This window comes from Amborella trichopoda, chromosome 13 (assembly GCF_054954075.1).
Source record: "Amborella trichopoda isolate Santa Cruz 75 chromosome 13, AtrichopodaSantaCruz75HAP2 v2.0, whole genome shotgun sequence".
Taxonomy (NCBI): Eukaryota; Viridiplantae; Streptophyta; class Magnoliopsida; order Amborellales; family Amborellaceae; genus Amborella; species Amborella trichopoda.
Window position 1 is genome coordinate 23102501 of NC_142348.1, and position 13019 is coordinate 23115519.

The following is a 13019-nucleotide window of genomic DNA, read 5'->3' on the forward strand; positions in this document are numbered from 1 at the left end:
TTAAGAAACATCACACTTACTTATTACATACAAAAACAAATAAATATACTATAAATTTATTTATGAAATACTTAAACATAACTCCTACTTAGCAGGTACCAAAAAATAAACACACGATTTTTGTTTTGTCACGACAGTTATTTAATTATGGTATGGTGTCTATGGTCACTCCATAACTATGGTTAAAGTTTTATAAATTTCTTTAGTTGGAAGAAGTTCATATAAATTTGGGATTTACATCTATGTTTACTGTGTAAAGAGAAGAAGAAGAACGACGAAGGAAAGGAAGAGAATAAAATATGGCTCGACTCATAGCCATTAGGGTTTATAGCAAGAAGAAAGAAGAAAATAGTTTTCACAAACCCTAATGGAAGGGGCCGCCACAAGTGATTTTTAGAGAGAGAAAAGAAACAACCCTAATGGAAGAGGCCTTAACTGATTTTTAGAGAGAGAAAAGGAAGATAGGATGCTGATTTAGGAAGATGAAAAGCTGATTTGGGAAAGTTTGAAAAGGGTTTTTCTCTCTGATTTGGGATAGTTTGAAGAGGGCTTTTCATTTTCTTGAGGAAACAGAACTGAAGGATTAAGTTTGGGGAACTAATCCTATATGTACAATTGCTTGCTCCTGTAAGTTTACAGTTTACACAATCAACAATAAAATATTGATTACTTGGTCCTGTAGTCACACTCTCTGCTTCTTATTTATCAGTAAAAAATTATGCTTTGAGCTTTAATTTGTGCCATTAACAGTATTTTCATAGAAGTAAATATTAATACACTGTATATATACAGTTATGTACTTTACACATACACAAACATCACACACACATCAATGTATTTTTCACACACTAGTAATTGTATTATAGCCGATAACTAATGTATTCTATGCTTATATACATCAATACATAAACATATAGAGCTGATAACTGTATATATCACTGATAATAAGTATATACATGGCTTTATACATTAGTGTATATATAAACTCATTCCTATACATTAGTGTGAGTGTGAGTGTGTGTGTGTGTGGTGCATGTGTGTGTAAAGAAAAAGTTCCTTAATAAAATTGCAAAAACACAAGTAAAGCTCCAGAAAATTAACTCCATATTTGCATGAAAGAAGCAAGAGTGTGTGTGTGTTAAGAAAAAGTTACTACATAAAATTGCAAGCCACAAGTAAAAGCTCTAGAAAATTCACACTATATTTTCATGAAAGAAGCAAGAGCAATACTATAATAGAGAAGAAAGAACCATCAAGCAAATCAAGCTTGCAATATCAAGATCTCAAATATCGAATAACGTAAAGAGATCCGCCTCTATGATAAGTTGCTTTCGTGCTTGTTGATTTAAAAGAAAACTCAATGAAAAAGAAGCTCAGCAATAATAATAAAAAACAAGTACAAACAAGATAAAAAATTTACATGGACTATCACAATAGGGTATTCAACATACCCAATTCATCAAGAGAATAAACCCATACTTATGCCTAATTTTACACAAAGTAATAAGGAATTTCGCAATTGTATATCCGATTACAAGCGATAGTATATACATTTGTGAGTGTGAGTGTGAGTGTTTATAAGTATCAGTGTCAGTGTGAGTGCGAGTGCGAGTGAGAGTGAGAGTGAGAGTGAGAGTGAGAGTGAGAGTGAGAGTGAGAGTGAGAGTGCGAGTGTGAGCGTGTGATTGTATTTGTGTATGAGTGAGGGAGTGTGAGTGTGAGTGTGAGTGTGAAGGTGAGGGTGAGAGTGAGTGTGACTGTGAGTGTGTGTAGTATATAAATCTGTGTACATATACGTTAATAAAGGTATATAATAATAATAAGTGTATATATAGTCATATACATCAACGTATATATTAATGTATTATATATATATAGTTATGCACTTTACACATACACACAAATCCGTATATACACATCATATACATATAGACATCACACACACACATATCAATGTATTTTTACATTCTAATAATTGTATATATAGCTTATAACTAATGTATTATATGGTTATATGCATCAGTATATATATATATACTCTGAAAAGAATGGTATCTATTGATATACATCAATACGTACACAAATTGAGCTAATAATTATATATATCATTGATAATAAGTACACATAGAGTCTTATATATTAATGTATATATAAACCCAATACAGATATGTACATGAGTGTAAGTATATACATATCAGTGTACATAAACACTAATAACTGTATAAACTGATAAGAAGTGTCTATAGGGTCATACATATCAATGAATATAGAAATGTACGTATGCCCTATCAATGCGCAAGGGTGCATGTGCAGGCGCATATCAATGTATATATAACTGATAGGAAGTTTATACATACACGTAAAAACATATCACTATATACATATCGTATATATGCACACTATGTATATATATATGTAAAGTGCTAATAAATGTCTATATGGTCATATATATCTGTATATAGTATGCATGTATTAGTGTAAACATATACAGTACATACGCACTTATCAATGCGTAAGGGTGCATGTGCGTGCACGTATCATTATATACATACATTGATAATTGTATATAACTGATAGCAAACAACTGTATACATACATGCATAAACACATCATAGTATATATACCCACATCAGTCCATACACAACATGCGTATAAGTGTACTATATATTTGAGTGTGAATGAGAGCATGAGCGTGAATGTGTGAGAGTGAGCGTGTGCGAGTGTATGAGTATGTGTGTGAGTGTGAGTGTGAGTGTGAGTGTGTGTGTGTGGTGAGTGTGTGTGTTCGTGTTCGTGTTCGTGTGAGTGTGAGTGTGAGTGTGAGTGTGAGTGTGAGTGTGAGTGTGTGTGAGTGTGAGTGTATATGTGTGTCTGAGTGTGAAAGTGAGTGTGAATGTGAGTGTGAGTGTGAGTGTGAGTGTGAGGGTGAGAGTGAGAGTGAGAGTGAGAGTGAGAGTGAATGTGAATGTGAGTGTGAGTGTGGTGAGTGTTAAGAAAAAGTTACTTAATACAATTGCAAACCACAAGTAATACTCTAGAAAATTCACTCCATATTTGCATGAAAGAAGAAAGAGTGTGTGTGTTAAGAAAAAGTTAATAAAGACTGTGTGTGTGTTAAGAGTGTGTGTGTATTAAGAAAAAGTTTCTTAATAAAATTGCAAACCACAAGTAAAATCTCAGAAAATTCACTCCATTTTTGCCTGAAAGAAGCAAGATAAGTACTATACTTGAAAAGGGTGCATGTGCGTGCGCATATTAATGTATATATAACTGATAGCTAGTTTATACATACACGTATAAACATATCAGTATATACATATAATATATAGACACTGTATATATATATTTATATATAAACTATTAATATATGTTTATATGGTCATATATTTCAGTGTATATAGAATGCATGTATAAGTGTATGCATACACAATATATACGCACTTATCAACGCGTATGGGTGCATGTATGTGCACATATCAGTATATATATATATATATATTGATAATTGTATACAACTGATAGCAAGCAACTGTAAACATACACTCATAAACTTATCAGTATATGTATCTCGTATATATACACACAACAGTCCATACACAACACGTATATATGTGTAGTATATATCTGAGTGTGAGTGTAACTGTGACAGTGACTGTGAGTGTGAGTTATGAGTGTGAGTGTGTGCATGAGTGTGAGGGTGCATGAGCGTGTATGTGAGTGTGAGTGTGTGAATGTGGGAGTGTGAGTCTATGTGAGTGTGAGTGTGAGTGTGAGTGTGAGTATGAGTGTGTGTGTGTGAGTATGAGTGTGTGTGTGTGTGTGAGTGTGAGTGAGTGTGTGAGTGTCATTATGAGTGACTGTGAGTGCGAGTATGAGTATGAGTGTGTGTGTGAGCTTGTGTGTGAACGAGTGTGATTGTGAGTGTGTGCGTGAGTGTGAGTGTGAGTGAGTGAAACTGAGAGTGAGAGTGACAGTAAGTGTGTGTGTGTATGAATATGAGTGTGAGTGTGAGTGTGTATGAGTGTGTGTGAGTGTGAGTGCGAGTGTGAATGTGAGTGTGAGTGTGAGTGTGAGTGTGTGTGAGTGTGGGTGTGCGAGTGTGTACGTGGGTGTGGGTGTGGGTGTGGGTGTGAGTGTGAGTGTGAGTGTGAGTGTGAGTGTGAGTGTGAGTGTGAGTGTGAGTGTGAGTGTGAGTGTGAGTGCAAGTGTGAGTGTGAGTGTGTGTGCGAGTGTATGAGTGAGAGTGTGAGTGTGTGCGAGAGTGTGTGTGAGTGTGTGTGCTTATGTGAGTGTGTGTGAGTGTGCGTATGTGAGTGTGTTTGTGAGTGTGTGTGGTGTGTGTGTGTGCCTGTGTTAAGAAAAACTTAATAAAATTGGAAACCAATAGTAATGCTCCAAAAAATTCACTCCATAGTTGCATGAAAGAAGCAAGAGTATGTGTGTTTTAAGAACAAGTAACTTAATAAAATTGCAAACCACAAGTACAGCTCCAGAAAATTCACTTCATATTTGCATCATAGAAGCAAGAGTTTGTGTGTGTTAAGAAAAAGTTAATAAAATTGCAAACCACAAGAAAAGCTCCTGAAATTTTACTCCATATTTGCATGAAAGAAGAAAGAGCGGTAGTATACTAGAGAAAAAAGAACCATTAAGCAAATCAAGATTGCATGATCAAGATCTCGTATATTGAATAACGTAAAGAGATCCACCTCTATGATAACTTGCTTTCATGGTTGTTGATTTATGAGAAAACTCGATGAAAAAAAATTTACATGGACTATCACAATTGGGTATTTAGCATACCCGATTCATCAAGAGAAGAAACCCATTCTTATGCCTAATTCTATACAAAGTAATATGGAATTTCGCGAGGCATATCAGATTAGAGGTGATAGAATATATATTTGTGAGTATCAGTGTGATTGTGAGTGAGTGTGTGTGAGTGTGAGTGTGAGTGTGAGTACGTGTGTGTAGTATAAAAATCAATGTACGTATACGTCAATAAAGGCATAAACTGATAACATTCGCTAATAACTGTATGAACTGATAATAAGTGTTTATATAGTTATATATATCAGTATATATAGAAATGTATGTACGCATTATCAATGCGTAAGTGTGCATGTGTGTGCGCATATCAATGTTTATAAATAGCAAGTGTATACATACTTACATATCAGTATATACATATCTTATATAGACACACTGTGTATATATATATATATATATATATAAGTGTCTCTATGATCATATATATTAATATATATAGAATGCATGTAATAGCATATACATACACAATATATATGCACTTATTAACGTATAACGGTGCATGTGTGTGTGCATATATGTGTATATATCCATTGCTAATTGTATATAATTGATGGCAAGCAACTGTATATATACTCGCATAAACATATCAGTATAAACACATCGTATATATTCACATATCAGTCCATACACAACACATAAACATGTATAGTATATATATCTGTGAGTGTGAGTGTGAGTGTGAGTGTGTGAGTGTGAGTGTGTGTATGTCTGTAGTATATATATCTGTGAGTGTGAGTGTGAGTGTGAGTGTGTATGAGTGTGAGTGTGAGTGCGTGGGAGTGTGAGTGTGTATGTGTATGTGTCTGTGTGTGTATGAGTGTGAGTGGTGAGTGTGAGTGTAAGTGTGAGTGAGTGTGTGTGTAGTATATAAATTAATGTAGATATACGTTAATAACTGTATGAACTGATACATCAATATATATAGAAATATATATATTAGCGCATTGTATAGATACTGTTATGCACTTTACACACACACATATCAGTATACACACATCGAATATATACAAACATCACGCACACACACACATATGAATGTAGTTGTATATACACTGAAAACAATGATATATATTGCTATACATCAATACGTACACAAATTGTTCTAATAATTGTGTATATCACTGAGAATAATACATGGTCTTATACATTAGTGTATATACAAACCCTTTATACATGTACATATGAGTGTGCATATATAAATATCAGTGTACATATATCAGTTTATAACAAAACTGCAAGCAACAGTATACATACATGCATAAACATATCAATAAATACATATCGTATATATGCACACATCAATCCATACACAACACGCATATATGTGCAGTATATATATCTGCGAGTGCAAGTGCGAGTGCGAGTGTGAGTGTGTGAGTGAGAGTGTGTGTGTGTGAGTGAGTGAGAGTGTGTGTGTGTGTGAGTGAGTAAGAGTGAGAGTGTGTGTGTAGTATATAAATCAGTGTACATAAAGAGATCCGCTTCGATGATAAGTTGCATTCATGCTTGTTGAATTACAAGCAAACTCAATGAAGATGAAGCTCATCAACAATAATAAAAACAAGTACAAATATATGATAAAAAATTTAGATGGACTATCACAATTGGGTATTTTAGCATACCCAATCCATCAAGAGAAGAAACCCATTCTTATGCCTAATTTTATACAAAGTAATATGGAATTTCTCTTAAGCTTATCTGATTAGACGTGATGGCCAGAAGAAATAATCTCCTTCTTTAATACCTGATTTTATCACAATTTGGAAATTGTATATGGTAGGAAAAATCATTTACAGAGAAGATAATGATTCGAATGGTACGAATTGAGAGGAAAACTAATCAAAAAGAAGGGGGCAAGGGATCTGTCCCTTTACCTTGTTGGCTGCAACTGCCACCTGTGCATTCACATACATATCAATGTACATCTACGTTAATAACTGTATAACCTGATAAAAAGTGTATGCATGGTCATAAACATCGGTGTATATAAAAATATATATATGCAATATTAATACGTAAGGGTGCATGTGCTTGCGCATACCATGGTTATATATAACAGACAACAAGTTTATACATGCACGCATAAACATATCAATATATACATATCGTATATATACACACTGTATATATATAAACTGCTAATATATGTCCTTATGGTCATATATATAAGTGTATAAAGAATGCATGTATTAGTGTATACAGTATATATACACTTATCAACGCGTAAAGGTGCATGTGCATGCGCATATCAGTGCATACATATATTGATAATTGTATACATATACATAACAATATCAGTATATACATATCGTATTATACATACACACATCAGTCGATACACACCACGCATATATGTGTAGTATATATATTTGTGAGTGTGAGTGTGAGTGTGAGTGAGTGAGTGTGTGTAAGCGCCAGTACGTGTGGGTGAGTGTGAGTGCGAGTGTGTGTGTAGTATACATATATGTTAATAACTGTATAAACTGATAAATACTGTATATATCGTCATATATACTAATGTATATATTAATGTACTGTATATATACAGTTACGCACTTTAAACATACACACATATCAGTATATACACAACGTATATATACAGACATCACACGCATACATACACACATATCAATGTATTTTTTACATACTAATAACTATACATATAACAGATAACTAATGTATTGTATGGTTATATGCATCAGTATGTATATATATACTGAAAACAATGGTCTATATTGCTATACATCAATTCGTACACAAATTGAACGAATAACTGTATATATCACTGATAATAAGTATATACATGGTCTTTTACATAAGTGCACATATAAACCCTTTATACATATGCATATGAATGTGCGTATATACATTTCATTGTATATATACACTAATAAGTGTATAAACTGATATTAAGTGTTATATATGGTCATATATATCAGTGTACACAGAAATGAATGTATGCACTATCAATGGGTGAGCGTGCACATGTGTCGCATATCAGTGCATATATAACTGATAGCAAGTTTATACATACACACATAAACATATCAGTAAATACATATCATTTATATGCACATCATATATACATATAAACTACTGATAAGTGTCAAATATGTCAGTGTATATAGAATGCATGTATTAGTGTATACATACACATTATATATGCACTTATCCACGCGTAAGGGTACATGTGCGTGCGCATGTCAGTGTATATATACATCGATAATTGCATATAACTGATAGCAAACAACTGTATACATATACGCAAAAAAATATGCATATACAAATCGTAAATATACACACATCAGTCCATACACACCATGCATGTATAGTATACATATCTGTGAGTGTCAGTGTCAGTGCTAGTGTTTGTGTGAGTGTGAGTGAGTTGTGAGTGTGTCTGTGTGAGTGTGAGTGTGAGTGTGAGTGTGAGTGTGAGTGTGAGTGTGAGTGTGACTGGGAGTGGGAGTGTGAGTGTGAGTGTGTGTGTGTGTGTGAGTGTGAGTGTGAGTGTAAGTGTGTGAGTGTATGTAGTGAGTTGTGAGTGTGTCTGTGTGAGTGTGAGTGTGAGTGTGAGTGTGAGTGTGAGTGTGACTGGGAGTGGGAGTGTGAGTGTGAGTGTGTGTGTGTGTGTGAGTGTGAGTGTGAGTGTAAGTGTGTGAGTGTATGTGAGAGTGTGTGAGTGTGCTTGCAAGTGTGAGTGTGACTGTGAGTATGAGTGTGCGTGTGAGTGTGTGAATGTGTGAGTGTGTCAGTCTGTGTGAGTGTGTGTGTGAGTGAGTGATTAATGTGAGTGTGAGTGTGAGTGTGAGTGTGAGTGTGAGTGTTAGTGTTAGTGTGAGTATGAGTGTGTGTGTGTATGAGTATGAGTGTGAGTGTGAGTGTGAGTGTGTGTGTGTGAGAGAGTGTGGGTGGGAGTAGGATTGTACGTGAGTGTGTGAGTGTGAGTGTGTGTAGTATATAAATCAATGTACATTTATACTAATAACTGTATAAACTGATAAATAGTGTATATATCGTCATATATATCAATGTAAATAAAAATGAATATACTAATGCACTGTATATATACAGTTATGCACTTTACACATACACACATATCAGTATGTACACATCATATATATACAGACATCACACACACACACACATAATAATTATATCAGTAGATAACTAATGTATTGTATGGTTATATGCATTAGTAAATATAAATACACTGAAAACAATGGTACATATTGTTATACATCAATACGTACACAAATTGAGCTAATAACTGTATATATCATCGATAATAAGTATATACATGGTCTTATACATTAATGTATATATAAACCCTTTATATATATGCATATTAGTGTATGTATATACATTTCAATATACATATACACTACTAACTGTATAAATTGATAATAAGTGTCTATATGGCCATACATATCAGTGTATATAAAAATTTATGTATGCACTATCAATGCATAAGTGTGCATGCGCAAGCGCATATCAGTGTGAGTGTGAGTGTGAGTGTGAGTGTGTGTATGTGTGAGTGTGAGTGTGAGTGTGAGTATGAGTGCAAGTGTGAGTGCGTGTATATGTGTGTAGTATATAAATCAGTGTATATATACATTAATAAATGTATAAACTGATAATAAGTGTATATATAGTCATGTACATCAATGTATATAGAAATGCATATAATAATGCACTAAAAATATACAGTTATGCACTTTACACATACACACAAATCTGTATATATACATCGTATATATACAGACATCACACACACATATCAATGTATTTTTACACACTAGTAACTGTATATATAATTGATAACAATTTATTGTATGGTTATATACATCAGTATATATATAAACTGAAAATACTGATATACGTTGCTATACATCAATACATACACAAATTGAGCTAATAACTGCATATATCACTGATAATAGGTATATACTTAGTCTTACACAGTAGTGTATATACAAACCCATTCTTATACATTAGTATGAGTGTGAGTGTGAGTGTGAGTGTGTGTGTGGTGTGTGTGTGTGTTAAGAAAAAGTTACTTAATAAAATTGCAAACCACAACTAAAGATCCAAAAAATTCACTCCATATTTACATGAAAGAAGCAAGAGTTTGTGTGTTAAGAAAAATATACTTAATAAAATTGCAAACCACAACTAAAGCTCCAGAAAATTCTCTCCGTATTTGCATAAAAGAAGAAAGAGAAGTACGATAAATGAGAAGAAAGAACCATTAAGCAAATCAAGATCAGGATCTCAAATATCAAATAACGTAAAGAGATCCACCTTGATGTTAAGTTGCTTTCTTGCTCGTTGATTTTACAAGAAACTCGATGCAGATGAAGCTCTTCAATATTAATAAAAACAAGTACAAATAAGAAAAAAAATTTAAATGGTCTATCCCAATTGGATATTTAGCATACCCAATTCATCAAGAGAAGATACCCATTCTTATGCCTAATTCTATACAAAGTAATATGGAATTTTTCCTAGGCGTATCAGATTAGAGGTGATAGTATATATATCTGTGAGTGTGAGTGTGAGTGTGAGTGTGAGTGTGTGCGCGTTTGAGTGTGAGTGTGAGTGCGAGTGCGAGTGTGAGCGTGAGTGTGTGTGTGTGTGCGTGTGTATATGTGTGAGTGTGCGTGTGAGTGTGCGTGCGTGTGCGTGAGTGTGAGTGTTTGTGCGTGTGTAGTATATAAATCAGTATACATATACATTAATAAATGTATAAACTGATAATAAGTTTATATATGATCATATACATCAATATATATAGAAATGTATATATTAATGCACTGTATATACACAAACACACAAATCCGTACATACACATCGTATATATATAAACGTCACACACACACACATATATCAATGTATTTTTACACATTAGTAACTGTATATATATTGAATAACTAATGTATTGTATGGTTATATGCATCAGTATATATATATATATATACACTTTGAAAACAATGGTATATATTGTTATACATCAATACATACGCAAATTAAGCTAATAACGGTATATATCGCTGATAATAAGTATATACATGGTCATATACCTAAGTGTGAGTGTGAGTATGTGTGTGTGTTTGGCGTGCATATGTGTGTGTGTTAAAAAAAAGTTACATAATAAAATTGCAAACCACAAGTAAACCATAAGAAAATTCACACAATATTTGCATGAAAGAAGCAAGAGCAGTACTATACTAGAGAAGAAAGAACCATTAAGCAAATCAAGCTAGCAAGATGAAGATATCAAATATCGAATAACGTAAGGAGATCCGCCTTGATGATAAGTTGCATCAGGCTTGTTGATTTACAAGAAAACTCGATGAAGATGAAGCTCATCAATAATAATAAAAACAAGTACAAATAAGATAAAAAATTAACATGAATTATCACAATGGCGTATTTTGCATACCCAACTCATCAGGAGAAAAAACCCATTCTTATGCTTAATTCTATACAAAGTAATATGGAATTTCGCCGAGGCATATCAGATTAGAGGTGATAGTATATATATTTCTGAGTGTCAGTGTGATTATGCATGAGTGTGAGCTAATAAGTATATACATATTCAAATTGAGCTAATATATATCACTGATAATAAGTATACAAATGGTCTAATACATTAGTGTAAATATAAACCCTTTATACATATGCATATGAGTGTATGTATATACATTTCAATGTACATATATACTAATAACTGTATAAACTGATAATAAGTATCTATATGGATATACATATCAGTGTATATAGAAATGTATGTATGCACTATCAATGCGTAAGGGTGCATGTGCGTACGATATCAGTGTGAGTGTAAGTGTGAGTGTGAGTGTGAGTATGAGTGTGAGTGTGAGTGAGTGTGAGTGTGAGTGTGAATGCGTGAGTGTGAGTGTGAGTGTGAGTGCATGTGCGTGTGTGTAGTACATAAATCAATGTACATATACGTTAATCAATGTATAAACCGATAATAAGTGTATACATAGTCATATACATCAATGTATATAGAAATGTATATATTAATGCACTGTATATATACAATTATGTACTTTACATATACACAAATCCGAATATACACATCGTATAATCATCACACACACACACATATAAATGTATTTTTACACACTAATTGTATATATAGCGGATAACTAATGTATTGTATGGTTATATGCATCAGTATATATATATACACTCGAAAAACGGTGGTATATATTGCTATACATAAATACGTACACAAATTGAGCTAATAATTGTATATATCATTGAAAATAAGTATATACATGGTCTTATACATTAGTGTATATATAAACCCATCCTTATGCATTAGCGTGAGTGTGTGTGTTTGGTGTGCATGCGTGTATGTGTGTGTTAAGAAAAAGTTGCATAATAAAATTGCAAACCACAAGTAAAGCTTCAGAAAATTCACTCCATATTTGCATGAAAGAAGCAAGAGTGTGTGTGTTAAAAAAAAGTTAATAAAATCGCAAACCACAAGTAAAGCTCCAGAAAATTCACTCCATATTTGCATGAAAGAAGCAAGAGCGTGTGTGTTAAGAAAATTTTAATTAATAAAACAGCAAACCACAAGTAAAGCTTCAGAAAATTCACTCTATATTTGCATGAAAGAAGCGAGAGTGTGTGTGTTAAGAAAACGTTACTTAATAAAATTGCAAACCACAAGTAAAGCGCCAGCAAATTCACTCCATATTTGCATGAAAGAAGCAAGAGCAGAAATAAACTAGAGAAGAAAGAACCGTTAAGCAAATCAAGCTTGCAAGATCAAGATCTCAAATATCAAATAACGAAAAGAGATCCGGCTCGATGATAAGTTGCTTTCATGCTTGTTGATGTACAAGAAAACTCGATGAAAATGAAGCTCATCAATATTAATAAAAACAAGTACAAATAAGAAAAAAAATTACATGGACTATCATAGTTGGGTATTTAGCATACCCAAACTCATCAAGAGACGAAACACAATCTTGTGCCTAATTCTATACATAGTAATATGGAATTTTGTCTAGACTTAGAAGATTAGAGGTGATAGCTTATATATCTGTGAGTGTGAGTGTGAGTGTGTGTGAATGTGAGTGTGAGTGCGAGTATGTGTGTGTGAGCGTGTGTGTGTGTGTGTGTGTGTGTGTGTGACTGTGACAAAC

General features: G+C 33.3%; 1 long non-coding RNA gene across 11 annotated transcripts in view; it reads right to left on the reverse strand.

The window, feature by feature from the left end:
• LOC110006477 (uncharacterized) overlaps window positions 1–13019 on the reverse strand; it is an 82284-nt gene that overhangs the window by 27362 nt on the left and 41903 nt on the right. For 2 of the 11 annotated variants that reach the window (XR_016048273.1, XR_016048271.1), the window contains exon 4: window positions 6543–6725. The exons of the other annotated variants lie outside the window; for them this stretch is intronic. This is a non-coding gene — a long non-coding RNA (uncharacterized LOC110006477). Of the gene's footprint in view, window positions 1–6542; window positions 6726–13019 lie in introns of those variants that run through there. 11 annotated transcript variants of the gene reach the window in all.